At 39.5% G+C, this 17,233-nt stretch overlaps 1 long non-coding RNA gene across 2 annotated transcripts in view; it reads right to left on the reverse strand.

Moving 5' to 3' along the window:
* The window catches only part of LOC128314040 (uncharacterized), a 158,492-nt gene that overhangs the window by 100,447 nt on the left and 40,812 nt on the right, over positions 1 to 17,233 (reverse strand). For both annotated transcript variants that reach the window (XR_008295383.1, XR_008295382.1), the window contains exons 2-3: positions 12,711 to 12,794; positions 10,167 to 10,307 (exon numbers count right to left, since the gene is read on the reverse strand). This is a non-coding gene — a long non-coding RNA (uncharacterized LOC128314040). The remainder of the gene's footprint in view (positions 1 to 10,166; positions 10,308 to 12,710; positions 12,795 to 17,233) is intronic.

Below are 17,233 nucleotides of genomic sequence, written 5' to 3' on the forward strand. Positions count from 1 at the left end.
TCCCCCATGGGTTTCTGTTAAATTTCTCAGGATCCACATAAGAGTGAAAACATATGGTATCTGTCTTTCTCTGTATGGCTTATTTCACTTAGCATCACACTCTCCAGTTCCATCCACGTTGCTACAAAGGGCCATATTTCGTTCTTTTTATTGCCATGTAGTACTCCATCGTGTATATAAACCACAATTTCTTTATCCATTCATCAGTTGATGGACATTTAGGCTCTTTCCATAATTTGGCTATTGTTGAGAGTGCTGCTATAAACATTGGGGTACAGGTGCCCCTATGCATCAGTACTCCTGTATCCCTTGGGTCAATTCCTAGCAGTGCTATTGCTGGGTCATGGGGTAGGTCTATTTTTAATTTTCTGAGGAACCTCCACACTGTTTTCCAGAGTGGCTGTACCAGTTTGCATTCCTACCAACAGTGCAAGAGGGTTCCCGTTTCTCCACATCCTCTCCAGCATCTATAGTCTCCTGATTTGTTCATTTTGGCCACTCTGGTGTGAGGTGATATCTGAGTGTGGTTTTGATTTGTATTTCCCTGATAAGGAGCGACGTTGAGCATCTTTTCATGTGCCTGTTGGTCATCTGGATGTCTTCTTTAGAGAAGTGTCTATTCATGTTTTCTGCCCATTTCGTCACTGGGTTATTTGTTTTTCGGGTGTGGAGTTTCATATTTCTTTTTTTTTTTTTTTTTTTTGAGACAGAGAGAGAGACAGAGTACGAGCAGGGGAGGGGCAGAGAGAGAGAGACATGGAATCCAAAGCAGGCTTCAGGCTCTGAGCTGTCAGCACAGAGCGTGACGCGGGGCTCAAACTCACAAACCGTGAGATCATGACCTGAGCTGAAGTTGGATGCTTCACCAATTGAGCCACCCAGGCACCCCTAAATACTTCTGTATTTCTGATCTGGGCACCTTTTCTCTTCTACTTTTATCTCCTACCTCCCTTACTCCATTCCAGCCACATGGACCTCTTCATTGTTCCCCAAACAGGCCAGGCAGCTCCTGCCTTGGGGCCTTTGCACTCGACTGTCGCTTCTCAGCAGGAGGCTTTCCCACTAGTTACCCACCCTCCACCCCCACCCTCTCCCTTACCTCCTGCAGATCTTTGTTCCAAAGTCACCTTGACAGCAGAGTCTTTCCCCATACTCTTATTTAAATTTGAACTCCTCCCCCCTTGCCTACAGCACACACACACACACACACACACACACACACACTCTTGGAACTTGCTATCTTCCTGCTCTGCTTCTTCTCTACACCACTCCTCACAGTCTAATATACAATATTAGTATTTGCTGCCTGTGTCTCTTCCTCCCCACCCCCAGACATACTAGAAGTCTAAGCTCCATGAAGGAAGACATTACACTCTCCTCTGCTCACTGACATATCCCTGATATCTAGAAATCTGTAGAAATATTGGCATTCAATAAATAAATATTTACTTATTGTTGAATAGATGAATTACTGTAAAGGCATTTTTTAACTTTTTATTTTCAATAGAGAGAGAGAAAATGTGTGAGCAGGGGAGGGACAGAGAGAGAGAGGGAGAGAAAGAATCCCAAGCAGTCCCCATGCTCAGTGTGGAGCTCAATGTGGGGCTCAATTTCACAAACCACAAGATCATGACCTGAGTCAAAATCAGGAGTTGGATACTTAACCAACTGAGCCACCCAGGCATCCCTAAAAGCAATTTCTATACATAAAACACCGGATTTTAGAACGTTCCACCTCTGTTCAGAAAGCGGACACATGATTATAATAAGTTGTTTGAATTTCAAATAAGAAGTTGAATATGAAATAAAAAATATAATAAGAAGCAGGTGGTGTGGAAAGGTTAAGTAATACAAGTCATATATCTTTGCTTTTTGATGAATACACTGCTAGAGTTTAGGTCATTGATAAATTTTGGTTTGAAAAATCTCTATGCAGTTGTTTGCTATTGTATACTATTTTTGAAGGCAGCAATCAAAACATACAAACACAACACAACACACACACACACACACACACACACACACACCAGCCTTTATGTATAAGATTGCCTCTGGTGCCCAGGGAAAATGAGAGGAAATGACTTTTAAATGGCTAAGAAAAATATTCATGATTTATTAGTTCAGTGAAATAGAGCAGAGCAGACCAGGCACCCACTTAACAAAGCGGGCAGAACCGACCTTCACTAGGTGGATGTCTATGTGGAGACTCTGACCAAAAAAAAAAAAAGCCTATAGTTACATCTATGTGATTATGAATGACCAAGAGAATCAGAAACTTCAGAATAACACCACAAGATCTTCCTCTTCTCTTCCCATAAGCCTGGAGATAGGAAATTTATTGGGAATAATCTTCTCCATGTGAAACTCAATTCAACGTATACATTCTACCTTCCATTTAGGGATTCCCAAGTAAGACTTGGAGAGGTAGAAATGGTTGTTTTCTCTCTTTGTGATCCACATAGAATTGTGTCACTTCAGAGCACAAAGAGACTTTCATAATCACACCCTCTGATCGCATTTTATGAAGGAAAAAAAATGGAGCTAAGGCAAAAGCTCCCCGGTTAACTTGGAGGAAATACTGAACTAGCCTCAAGATCTCTGAAGCCCGTACCAGAGTCTCCACCCCACTCCAGAGTGTCATTGCTGGGGTCTTAGTTTTTTCTCCAGAGCAAGCACTCATTTCAGCCCAAAATACTGCATGCATTCAAATCTCTATATGTATGCATAGGAAGGACATAGAGGGATAGATAGAAATACAGACATGCAATATATAGAAAATCAATCATAAACTTCACTCATCATGCTTGTTATTTAATAAAAAGAAAAATGAAGGAGAAAATAAAGTTTCCCATAATCTCATAGCCCTGATAACACTTGCTGATATTTAAATCTTTCTATTTTTAATGGTTTTATGTCTTCCATCTTAATACTATAAATATAGTCACCATTTCTTGATCATTTACCATGTACCAGGTCTTGTTCTAGTTGATTTATTTACTCAAGTCTCACAACAACCCAATGGCACTGGTATTATTATCCCCAGTTTATAGAGGAAGGGATGGAAGTTCAAAAAGTTTTCTCAGAAAGTAAGTTAGCCAAAGTCAAACAGCCCAGGTGTGACTGAGTCTGTCCTCAACTTGAACCAGTTAATCTTCAAGGCCATTGCTGTTCATACTGCCCCACACTATATCTCTGTCTTCCCCCTGGGAATTGAAACCCATTTCCTTCCTCATCCATCCAAGATAGATACTTAAGCCCTGTATTTATGGGGATAGTTAACAATCCCAGCTACAGTCACTCTACTTAGATAAAGATGAAGTAACATTGTTAATATTTAAATAACAAAGTTTATTGCAATTTTTAAACCATTCAAGATGATTTTATTTCTCATCCAGGTATATGATAATCAACCTGATGATTTTATTTCTCAACAAGGTGTATGATAATCAACCTGAGCAAACCCTTTGGGCAGAGAGCTGTACTTCTCCAGAAGCCAGTTAAAGAATTTAGTCTCATGCAGAGACAGAGAAGCAAGCACCACAGTGATTTTTCTTGTCCATTGCCTGCCTAGAATGTCTTACTCAAAACAGAACAAATTTGTAGATTTGTACAAAGGGAAGGTTGGCTGAACCGGGCCCTACATAGTGGCTCTGCTTGGAATGAACAGGCAGAGATGGGAGGAGACTAGGCTATGTTCTTCCACAGAGGTAGTGAAGGTGAATCACCAGGTTTGGCCCAAAAATGCACCTGAGATTCCAAGCACAGCACCTCTCAGGAAAAGGACACTGGGGCAAGCAGAAATGTTCATGCTCCTTTAGATAATTCATTCCTTGATTCTTCACCTTGTCCCAGGTCAAAGAAGGATTTTGTGTCAAGATCTTTAACAGCCAAATCATATGACTTAAAGAAGTTCTTTGAGTCTTTCCAGAAATAGCCAGAAGGCCAGAGTGAGGCTGCCAGTCAACCTCCCAGGATTCAAACTCTGAAAGAGTGGGAGATTAAGTTTCCAAGAGCTCTAGCCTCCCAGCTCTGATCTGCTTCTGCATTCTCCTCTCTGGGGGGCCTTGCAGGGTGGAGGTTTGGAAGAGGGAAGAGAATCTTTGGGTCTGTTCTTTATCCATTGTCCCATCACTCTGGCGACTGCTAGTCTTTATTTCTTTTTTAAACATTAAACATGTAAATAACATTGTTTTATTTTTCTTTATAGGAGATAATGCTCCATTATGAAGAAAACAATTTGTTTGTTGCTTCTGAAGGAAACATGATGTTTAGTTTTGACTTCAAACTGAGAGGTTCCAGAAGGTACAAAATGAGTTTGCCTTTCTTAAGTTATCCTGTTTTTCATTTTCTTATTTTCCCACTGACTGAGAAAGCAATTACTGCCACCCTTTCTTGACTAGCTAGCCGGTTCTTTCTTACGAAAATGTGAACCATAAGTTGAAGAGACTACTTGAAGTTCTGTCTATGATGAGCTGTTCCATGCCATAAGTCACTAAAATACTTTTGGTGAGATTTCCTTGAAATTTTTCTGTCGTATTGTCCTCAGAAGCCACAATCCATTCAATTGCCTCTGTGGGACTACACAGCATAATTCATTTCAGGAGACTTCCTTTTTTAATAGTTTTTGCTTCAAACCATCTTATTTCTAGTAGTTACACTCAAATGTGTATGTGTTTACAACTCACTGTTGACCCCCAGCAAACAAAAAGCTCTAGAGATGCTACCACTATGTACATTCATACATATATGTGCATACATACATACGGATCCGCTAAAATTAGTGCACTCAATTATCTGGCACCAATGGTCTCTGCTTTGAAGAATTCAGAGTGCTATTTTTAGAATGTTTTCATAAATGGGAACATAGATGACAGTTATTCTGTAGAATACAAAATGTTATATGTCTATTAACTAGAGAACAATATGGATGCTAATAAATACAGTTCACTGAAGTTCAGCGTTATTGATGTTCTTTTTCTTCTCTTTGTCCAGTCTCTTCCCCAAATTAAAATGCTTGCTAAATATGGTCTTGTTTATCAACTTCTTTCTCAGTCATTTAGATTGTGGGTGTACATGTTCCTGTTTCCTATTTACTAAATTCAATCACAGGAATTTAAACATGTATAGAAACTAAGGGAGAAAATAATACCTTTTAGAATTCTTAAACACCTGGTCCTTCTAGAATCCATTTCATCACCAAATATACTTAGAGCTTTTTGGAACAGAAAGTATCCCCTTCTTATGGAGAAAATGAGTCACAAAGAACTCAAGCAAGTTGTTATACAGTCATTGATAAGATAACAGGTAGAACTCAAAAGTCCTATTACTGTTATACGTTTTCTCCATAGTAGACCATGGAAAGCTATAGCAAACGTGGGTCAAAAATGTGAACTTTCAAGGAGAATAATTTTTAAAAGGTAAAAGCCTACATCTGATACTTTGTTCCATATACAGCTGTGCTTAATGCTAAAAAGAAAACAAAATGTTCCTTTATGTAGATATATCCTTTTTCATTCTAAATAACTCATGCTCCTTAAGACACATGTGGACCAAAATCTAACTTTCCTTATTAAGTACATAGTGTTCCCAAAGCAAGTTGTTTGGCTTTGTAAGGCCATGAAAGCTTCTGGAAGATTTCATCTGTGACACCTGCATGCTATACTTAGCCATATGGCAGCATACTATTGCCAATGAAGACATTTGGAAAAGTAATTGTTCCACAGGCTCCCAAGCTCTGCCCTGCATAACTCACTTCTGCTGGACCACTAGTGGGAAGAGAAGAGACGATGCCAGATTTTTCTGAAGGGAATCACAGAATCTTAGATTGGAAAAGACCTTAAATTTCATCTAGTCCCACTCCCCATCCCATGTTATGAAGTAACCTGCAAGAATCCTTGAAAAGCATTTTATTAAAGTAAGATAATATCACAAATTCAGGAAGGCTAATGGCAGACACACCACCACGGCAACTATAGGTTAAATGTTTTAAATACGCCAAAGGGAACGTGTCTGGAATCAGAAAAGGCGCACCAAAATTCTTGTTCTTCTTTGAAATTTGAGAAAACAATTCCTTCAACACCTTCCAGTACTTCTATAATTTAAGAACAGGTGTTATGGATTTTGGATTGCTTCTTTCTCACTCATGTATTCAATAATATTTACATAATGCCTACTATGTGAAAGATAATCCATCAAAGTTAGGATTAATACTTTTAACCATTACTAAAGTAACTTGCATTCACAGAAGACTCCTCACTCAAACTTTTTAATCATAGCTAACATAGGTGACTACAGATCGCAGACCCCTTTTCAGAAGAGAAAAAAAAGTCCCATAATAACAAAGACTGAAGAAAAATCTCAAGAAAAAAATAATACACTTTAGAAATCCTTAATAACTCACTAGTTGCCACTACTAGAGTAAATAGGCATCAAAATCTGATACATGTCTGAGTTCAGATATAAATACCAAAGTGTTGGTTAGTATAAGTAAAGAGAATAAAGAAATGAAATCATGAAAAATGTTAAAATTTGTGCTGTGGAAAGTTTCAATTATTGATCTGTAGGAAGGGCATTATGAGAGGGCGAAGAGTTGAGAGAGGGAAGCGTGTGAGGGGGTTTTCTCTGGCACAGGCTGAGCCTTGTATCCCCATCCTTCTCCCCTTCCCCAACAGAGGGGGTTGCTGACTCTTCTCTCCCAGACTAGAGCCAGGGAGGGGGGGAGGAGGGGGATGTATGTTCCCTGAATTTGAAAGGCTTGGTGGACTAGAACCAGACTCACCTGATAAACTTCAAGTAACCCATGGGACACAGAAAGGGTTGCAGCCGAGATGTAAATGTACTTCTCTCCCATGTCAAGTCAAAGAGGCATATCCCAGGGACCAGCTGTAGAGCCATGATAGGAATGACAGGCAGAGGGCATGCGCAATGGAATTCTGCCTAGGAGAGCAGACTGCCAAGGTGAAGGGACCACAGGAGTAGAGGTGAGAGCAGAATGTGGGGATGTCATGGGGTGGGGGGCGGGGGGTCTCAGCAAGTAAATGTGCTAAGAGTCTTAAAACTTTATCATAAATGCTCCATGACTCTAACTTGCAGACATTAGAGTCAAGACCATACTGTCATATTGGCACCTCCAGAGACTGTGGGATGTAGCAGTAATGAGACCATTGAGAATGTCAAGTCAATATTGCAGACTGAACTGACAGGGAATGACTCTCTCTCCTGGAAAAAAAAATTAAACTCTACAGAAACAGAATTTGGATACCTAGCAAATTTCAAATGCAGAATGTGAAATCCCTGAGTGAAAAATGGAGCCAAAATCAGAAAAGTGAACAGGAGCTTAAACCAAATCAGTTCATAGTTTACACCTTTAATGGGTATAGAACTTAATAGGGGCTTTGGAGCCATCACAAACAGAGGGTTTCAACATGTCATTCCCAGGGTCCCTGGGTGGCTCAGTCAGTTGAGCATCTGACTTCAACTCCAGTTATGATCTCTTGATTCGTGATTTCAAACCCTACATCAGGATAACTGCTATCAGCCTGTCAGTACAGAGCTTGCTTCGAATCCTCTGTCTCCCTCTCTTTGTCCCTCCCCGGCTTGCGCTCTCAAAGATAAATAAATGTTTTTAAAATATGTCATTCTCTGCGTGCAGAGACACAAAATAGACTGACAGAAAACATACCCTCCATTGGTAACAAAAGATGCCAGAATGCAATAGAGTAAATTTTCAATGTGGTTAAGCAAAGTTACTATCCACCAGTTAAACTATATCAAGGGAAGGTAAATAAATAAAAAGACTGAAAGGGTCTACTATTTATAGCAGTTTACTGAAAAAAAAATTACTAAATAACATCATTCAGCAAGAATAATGGTAAATCTGGAGGAAGAGTGGATGAAATAATGAGATGGAAATAATGAATAATGAAATCCACGGGAATAATGAATAATGAAATAATGAAATAAGAGTGGAGGAAATAATGAGATGAAGAAGCTTTAGGTAAGCATGCTGATAGATCTAACTGAACTTCAGATGCAAAATAATAATAACATTAACTAATTTTGTGGCTTAGATGAAAGAAAAAACTAAAATCGTACATGATAATTTGGAATACAGGAAGGAATAGTCATTCTAACTTCTTATACTGTTCAGGAGGGAGATAAGGATTTGGTTAACTCCACAATTCATTAAGTCAGAAGGAAAACCTGTAAAAGGAATAAATATCAAATGTATAATTACCAAATGAGTTGAGAGGATATAAAGAGAATAAAGAACATATGGTCAATTCAATAAAAACCCAGAAAAGAGGGGGGAAAAACACAAAAACATAAAACCAGATAGTGTAAATAGGAATTAATGTATTAGTAATCATATTAAATACAAAAAAATTTTAATCGCCTCTAATTAAATTTTCAAAAAAAAAAAAGAATACCATCCAGCTATTTTTTTAAGAGTAATACACAAAAACATGTTGATACAGAAGGAGATGGACAAATATGAGCCAGGCAAATACCGATCAAGAGATGGTTGGTATTACTACATTCAAATCAAACAACATAGAATTTTAAGCCGAGAAGCACTGATAGAATCATAGATAAGTAAGATAAAAAGAACAACTCAACAGGAAAATAAAATCATCATGAAATTTTATGTACTTAGCAATAGAGCCTCAAAATACATAAAGTAATAAGAGAATTGTAAGGAGGAATTGACAAATCTATAATCACAGTGGGAAATTTTCATACACCTCTCTCAAACCAATACATGAGGCAGAGAGAAATAGTATTAAAGATTTATAATTATAATGTTATAATTCTTGTAATTTAAGGATTTATAATTATAATATATATTTGAACAACACAAAGACCTAACCCAAAAGACTATAATGTAGAAGCCTGCACATAATGAGTAAAAAGCATAAAATACACATTCTTTTCAAGCACAAACAGAACTGTCAGAGAAACTACATAGCAAGTCACAGAGGAAATTTCAAGACATGCCAAAGAATCTATATCACATATCTGTATCATAAAAATAACCTAGTAGCCAAAGAGGAAACCACAAGAGGATATTATAAAAAAATTTAAACTACACAACAATAAGTGTCATATGCCAAAATTTGGGGACGTTTCTAAATCAATAAATACTTTAGAGTTAACTTACTGAGAAACAAGAAATCCTAAAAATAAATGAGCTACAGATTGTATTGAAGAATGGGGGGAGGGGGGCGAGAAGAACACCCAAAGAAAATATAAGAAAGGATGTAACAAAGAGCAGAAAGCAATTAACTTGGACACAAACAAACAAAAATCACTGGAGATGACGAGGCCATCAAAAATATTCCATTTGGCCCCTACGTAGTCCCTCAGCATCCACAATGAAAACCAAGCTGTCTCATTCCTCGGCTGCGTATAGAGTACCTACCAGAACTCCCTGATAGACACACAATGTAAGCCACATTTGCAATTTAAATTTTATGGTAGCCACATTTTAAAAAGTAACAAGAAACAGGCAAAATTAATATTAAAATATATTTTACCTAAGCATATGTATCAGAACTATCATTGCAACATGTAATCACTCTTTGAAAATTATTGAGATGGATTACATTCTCTCTCCATACTAAGTCTTTAAATCTGGGTCTTATTTTATACCTGCAGCACGTGTCAATTCAGACTAGCCACACATCAGTTGCTCAGTAGCCACACACTACTGTCCAATGGCTATTGAAGCAGGCAGGACAAACCTGTACTCAAATGGCATGCCATATAATATCAGAGTTCTTTGGCCTTTGCAGGCATTCTTTTCTCATATTTGTTTCTTAATTTGGCCTTTGGGACAGGATAAAGACTTGTTTAAGCATTGTCATTTGGTCTGCATTTTAGGTCACGCAAGATGGTGGTAACGCTTCAGTTATTTTACTGCTCATTTCTGAGTAAGTCTCTTCTAGCCATGTGTAGTGGCATCAATCTAGCAGTCAAAGTTGAGATGACCACATAGGTGATGGCATCTCAACGAGTTACCCGTGTACTTTTCATATTAGTATTTGCACAACAGAGATTGCCTACAGTCATCTTCATCCCCCAAGAGTTTCATGTTGAACAACAAAATGGCCTAGATCCGTCTGAAGATAAATTGCTTTAATTATTAGGCAGAATGTGAAGCTCACCGTTTCAGATATCAGGTCAGTGCAATGCCCAGCATCGACAGTGGTTTCACTGTGATATTTCTCCAGGTGCTACTATTGAGCCATCATATCAATGAAATGCCTCCGTGTAGGCCCAGCTTTGTCTGTGGGATGTGTTCATTTCTTCAACAGAAAAAAAAAAGTGATCTCAGTAATTGTGGAAGGAGACCATTATTTTCCAACACTGCAATATTTGCTGTTTGACATTTTAGTCTAATTGTCAGCACCATTGTTAATATGTATGGAAACCTCACAGGGTAATTATTTTTTAGGTCTTAGAATTGATATGATGAAGCTATACTGATACTTCTCAACTCTTGCATTTTTAACACTTTTTGTGGGATCATAGAAGGGAATTTAGTGGTTACAACTAACAGCATCAAAACAAACAAACAAACAGACAAAACTAGCAGCACATGGACTGAAGCCAGACTACCTGGATTTGAATCCCAGCTTTACTGTCTACCAGCTGTATGTCTGAACCTCAGCTTCCTCCACTAGGAAAGTATGGAAAAATATTAAAGTTGCAAACAGGATTGCACAAAGTCACATACAGGGTGCTTAACACAGTGCCCAGAACTCAGAAGTATTTCATAAACATCACAGTTGGGTCATCTGTAGGTTCCTAATTCCTCCAGACAAATTTGGGAGCATTGACATGTGATGATGTCGACTTCCATTCTAGACACTTACTATGCAACTGTGCTAACGTTTTGGTTGGACAACTCCCTGCTCAGATCCTATTACCAAGAACCAAGTCAGATTAGAGTGCTCTACACGTAATTGACATCAGCTGGTGGAGTGACCCAGTTCTGATATGCCACTTGCCCTAATCTTTTCATTCTGAATCAGGAGGAGGCATTGCGAGGCCGAAGATTTTTTAATATTCTTTTTCCTGACTATATGGTTTTTTAATAACACTTTTGCTCAGGGTAAGGAAGGCCAAGTCTGGACTGAACAAATGAAATAACTGGGTTTATGTAAGCAAGATGCTTAGATAGGAGTTTCAGCCCAAGGCATTTCCTCCTCCTCCCTTTTCTGTGAGAGTGCTGTTCACCTCTAGACATTCACCTTTCTGGGTAGAAAATTCTCCCCATCTTGATATTCCAGTCTATACCTCCTCTTTTTGAGGCTCACATTCATCAAAACTATAAATTTCATGCCCACACTATCCTTCTGCTGACGTTTTAGTATTCTGGAGCTAGAATTGCACTTTCAGAGACTTTTGTCAATTAATTAAGAGTGTGGTATAAAAGCAGACAAATTTTTACAATTTTTCCAGTAAATCTACTTTAATGTTAAAGTATTTTTTTTTTACTTTTTTTAACGTTTATTTATTTTTGGGACAGAGAGAGACAGAGCATGAACGGGGGGAGGGGCAGAGAGAGAGGGAGACACAGAATCTGAAGCAGGCCCCAGGCTCTGAGCAGTCAGCACAGAGCCCGACACGGGGCTCGAACTCACAGACCGCGAGATCATGACCCGAGCTGAAGTCGGACACTCAACCGACTGAGACACCCAGGCGCCCCAAAATATTTTTAAAATATTGATTAATAGTTAATACAACAATCAGTGTGTGCCAGACACCATTCTGTTTTGTTTTACATTTAAAAAAATGCTATTAATCCACACAATAGCCCTAAGAGGAGGATATTCATTAGTATTATTGCCACTTCATAGATGAGCAAAGTAAGATATAAAGAGGCTAAGAACTTGCCTATGGTCTCATAGTTGCCAAATGGTGAAATCAGGATTCAAATGCAGCTCTCGTTCCAGAGCCTATGCCTGGAACCATTACGACATTCTGCCTCTCACAGAACACTGTTAGTAGCATACCAAAACGAAAAAGAAGACTTTGTGCATTAAAAAGCAACTTAGTCACATTTTAACATATCTCTGGAATCAAAAACATTTAAGTAACCTTAATTTATACATGTCTCAGAAACCATATGCCTTATGAACCACCAGGGACACAGGCAAGGATATCAAATAATTATGAAAATTAACCGAAAGGTCAGTGTAGCTTCCACCACAGTTACTGTGTTACTTTGGTCATCTTATTTGCAAATTAGGGGGTACCTTTCTTCCTCTCCCCACGTTCCCAAGCTGTAAAAAGGTAAGGAAGAGATATTGTGCTTTGGAAGATGTTTACTTTTTTTTTTTTCAACTGAGCAGGAAATCATTATCCAAGCCCAGCCGCAAATATGTGCTACAAAACAATTTATCTACCAAGAGTTCATGGGCAGCTGGATTGGGAAAAAACACATTAATTATCATTCAAGTGGAAATGCCCCCATAGACATACCATTTAATTAACAGAGAGGCCAGTATTGGAAATGAATAATTTGAGGCGAGGCAGAGATGTGTGAGTAAACCCTTAGGTGATTTAAGGCTATTATCTGCAGATAAACACAAAAAATACATGAAATAGGTTTCTATCTTATAAACTCCTTAAAAAATAAAAAAGATGCCTTAGAAAAAAAGACCCTTCTGAGCCTTTTCCTTGCCTGTATTAAAAGCCATCACCTGTGAGCAGGCAGCTAGTTGGGTTCTGTGGGAACATCAATTCCTTTAAAGGCTGGAAGATCTCCACTCCCTTGAATTCAAGCTCTGAAAAAGATGAGAGCTAAAATCACTTCATGTAACAGAGTTCCCCCGTCTCCGAAAACCCTTGAAATTTGTAGCTCTGCCAAGATTATAAATAGAAGTGATATGGCAGCAGTGGATTGATCATTCTGCTAAATGCGCTCATCCCATTTGGGATGGTTTTATGAAGCATGGCGGCAGCTGGGGCAGTGGCTGCTGCCACCGCCACCACCACTGCTCCTGCCCTGGCTGCAAAGTGCCTTTCCTATCATTTTTTTTTTCCTTTTCTTTACTGAGAAAAGCCAGGGAGATTTTCCTAAAGCATAAAGAAATAAAATAAAATTACAGCCCAAAGGCTGTTTTCTAGAACAGTCTGAGAGACAATCAAAGAGTCTGAAATGAAATCACACACACCCATTGACTCCCTGAAAATGAGCCAAAAATCAGAATTCAGGGACCCAGTTTGGCATCATATGTGGGCTGCCCTGGGTTGTTGAGACACTGTCAGCTTTTGTGTTATGATTCTAGAAAATAACAGTCTTAATAAGTCGAATGCCATATGTAGCCAGCTGGGGGAGGATAGGTTTTCATTTCTGACCTTGGTAGTTCCTTGAAACCATCTGTAAAGAAAGACAAGTTCATCTTCCACAATCTTTCCTTTTTTGTATTCTCCCCCCAATGTGCAGCATCTCTTTAACAGCTCTAAGGTTCTTAATTTAATTCAAGAAGTATTTATTAAGCACCTCCTGAGTGCCCAGCACTGCACTAGATATTTAAAGAAGAGAATTCACTTTTAAAAAAGGAAAAAAAAGCATCTTTATAATAAACTCCCTTTACCAGTGGAATAAGAAATCGGGACAAGGAGAACGGTGGGGAGAAGGAGCTTGGTGACCTGATTTCTGCCCCCTCTCTCAGGTTTTACCTTCACCTCAGAGGCCACTTCCTCTGGTTTTCTCCATTACTCCCATGGTCATCTCTGGAGGAGATCTCAATGTAAGAAAACCTTTTCCCATAGATCAGCTGAGATATTTTCAACCAAGTTTTGCAAGATCCCAAGAATCAATAAAGAGAAAGAAACATTGAAAATGTAGTGATCAAAATAACCTATACCACAAACAAGATGGATTTTCCCCCCTAATATTTTTCCATCAGGAAATCCTATATTTCAAACAGAATCTTATACAAAGCCCTAATAGATAACACAGAGACCCCTGGAGCTGCTTTAGTAAGTACAGAGGAGGGACAGTCCTCCTGGCTCGTACTGCTACTGACGTGAAGGCTCCTCTCTGGAACCTTAAGAAGTCTCTGACCATCATTCAAAAACAACCTTAAGTAGACACTTTCATGTGACAGAATCACATCCTTCACACACCTTGTGATCGCAACACCCCCGCCAAAACACACACACATTTCTAACATCCCAACCCCTCCTTCAACATCAAGACCATGATAGCACCCCGTTCTTCTCCTGCACCGTCAGTGCTGGTCTACTACATGTTCCTTCCACAAGGGACAGACACTGGCTGTGAGCTTACCTTTCAGCTGCAACTAGGTCCCTGTTGTGGGTGTGGCCTGAACCAAATATAGGACCACGGTAAAATGCCATCCTCCTACAAAATAATAGCCTCAGCATTCCCGTAACAGTGAAGGGATGCAGAGGAAGCAGTTTCCTCACAAATAGAAGTGGCTCCCATCCCCTGCAGGAGTATGTTTTAGAGGAGACAAAAATGTGTCTCCAAGTGAAGTATTCTGACTTGAAACAGAAAATCAAACGAGGCAGAATGAAAGAGGTTTCTAAACTGAGAATTTGTATCAAGTTCCCAACTGATGCTGATGCCATAAGTCTGGAGACCACACTTTGAGAATCACTGCCCTAGGCAATGTTGTAAGGCATTCATAAGCAAAGAGAAGAAATGGGATTCTATATATCTTTATTTTAGTGACAAAGATGAAAAAGAAGACCCCACATTCAAATTTGAGGAATTAAACAGAATCAGTTTGAGATACTCTCTGAGTTTGGGCAATAGTACAATACACTGGAAAAAACAGTTTGAAAATGTTGGTGTGTTTTACCCCTAGGTATCCAAAACTACAGCCTCAACTGGATATCCTTGGTGTCCCTAACTTCATTAGCAAATCTTAGTCCCAGAAATTCTCTGATGAGATCACATTGGAGAAAGACATCTTAGGTCACTTAGGTGTGCTATTCCAAGTGGAATTCCCCAGCCCAAATGACATGCATGTTCACTGAGGGCCTGGCTTCTTTCCAACTAGATAACACTTAGCAGAAGGAAAGTACTGAGATCTAAGTCTCTGGGTCTCTGTCATTCTTAAATGGGCACCAAATATGTCTAATTCCGACTTGAGAGTTTGATATCCGTGCTATCTCATCTATGAATCAAAACACAAGGCAACAACTGACTGAGCAGGCTCTAGGGTTACAAGGCTTGACTTAGAATCTCAACAATTGCACTTATGAGTTGCACGATCTTAGGCACATTTCATAACCTCTCTGCCCTCCATTTTCCTTATGTTAAAAAAAAATGGCAGGTACTTGGATGGCTCAGTTGGTTGAGCGTCTGACTCTTGATCTCAGCTCAGGTCTTGATCTCAGGGTTATGAGTTTAAGCCCCACGTTAGGCTCTGTACTGGGCGTGAAGCCCACTTAAAAAGGGTGGGGGGTGGGGGGTACAGTGCCTACCTCACACAGTTCTGGTGAAGATTAAATGAAATGTTGCTGAAGCATTTGGCAAGGGGCTGGCTCACAGCACATAAATAGTGCCGGTTATTATTTGTAACAATGCTTGATATAATGCCTTTCACATAATGAAACCTTCAATAAATGTTTTCTGGCTAGCTGAATTGTCACCAAGTTTTGACAATCTCAAAAATAAAGATTGTGTATCTGTATCCACCCCTACCCCCCCCCCCCCCCGCCCGCCCCATCTCCCCTGTTTCCCTGCCTACACCTTAGCAATGACAGGACCAAGAAATTGTCCTCTGGGTTATACTGCCTAGGGCTTGAGCACGTTTCGCTTTAAACCCACTGTTCCAGATCCTGCTAATGAAATTTAAAGAATGTCAGGCAGCAGGCCTCTGTTGTTAAGGAAAGGAAACCCGGAGAGGCAGCTCCCAGAGATGTGGTCCCAGTAGGCATTCAAAACTTCTAGTATTCTTAGCTCCACTTATCTTGGTTGAGCCTTTGTTAGGATTTTTTTTTTTTTTTAAAGCCAAGCAGTCTTGTGAAAACCAGCTTCTTAGTAAACTATATAGGCACTTCCTGGTTACCCATGATATGAGAATAACCTTTAAACTATTTCCATTTCAGATCCCAGCTGGAAACAGGAAGCGCATGGGGTACAGCTTTAAACAAAAACAAAAGAACCCAAAGATAAACCAAATTGTTCCAGGGTTCAGAAGAGGTTTATGCTAAGTGTTAGAAGGTTCACATGTAGCGAATCCTCTCCCAGTTTCTGCCATTCCAGAAATTCCTTTTGCGGGGGTGGGATGGGGGTGTAGTGGAGGAAGGGTTGTACTAAATTGCACAGCACCGCCATCTCCAGGACCAGTGGAGAACATTTTCTCAGGGTCAGTCAGATAAATCATCTTCCTAAACGCTTCATTTAAATATAATCAGATGGTTAAAAATTTGACAGCAGACAGACTGGAACAGATTTTTCTACTGTTTCCAATGTTTGAAAAGTCAGTAGACACAGCTTTTTTGTGGTGTATGCACATTTAAAAAAATATTTGCTGATTGAAAAGCCATTTACAATAAATAGGAAAGTTTAAATAGCTCATACTGCATTGCCAAATGATGGGAGTAACACAGACACAAACATATTGTTCTGCAAAAAAAATTCCTTAAAAAGAAAAGTATGAATCAAATGATTTAGAAGTGCTGTTTGAGCAGATGGTGTGATTAACAACTAGTATGTTAGCCATCTCAGGAGCTTACAGAGAAGTAAACAAATGCAAGGGGAAAAAAATCACTTTATTCCCCGAAGAGTATGTAGTTCACTTCATTAGGAAAATTTGAAAGCCTGCATTTTCAAAGTTTGATATCCCTAGAGGATATTGGGAATAAGGAGTGAGGGGAGTCTTTTTGGAAAAAGACCACATCAGGACAAGTGCTGATGCTCCATGCATGGCCTGGTATGAGATTGGAGAAGTTGACATCGTCATTGTCATCCAAAACGCTGGAGGCAGGTGGCAGCTGGCTGAACACACTGGCCTTGGAGTGAGAAGGCCAGGTTCTCCACCTGGCTCTAGCATTAGCTGCCTCCAGCCTTGAGGCCATCTTTGCTCCCTCCCAACCTCAGTTTCTTTGTTTGGAAAATAAGAGTGAGAGCCTGGGCACCTGGGTGGCTTAGTTGGTTAAGTACCCAACTTCAGCTCAAGTAATCTCGCAGTTGGTAAGCTTAAGCCCCATGTGGGGCTCTGTGCTGACAGCTCAAAGCCTG

The sequence above is a fragment of the Acinonyx jubatus genome, chromosome C1 (assembly GCF_027475565.1).
Source record: "Acinonyx jubatus isolate Ajub_Pintada_27869175 chromosome C1, VMU_Ajub_asm_v1.0, whole genome shotgun sequence".
Classification (NCBI taxonomy): Eukaryota; Metazoa; Chordata; class Mammalia; order Carnivora; family Felidae; genus Acinonyx; species Acinonyx jubatus.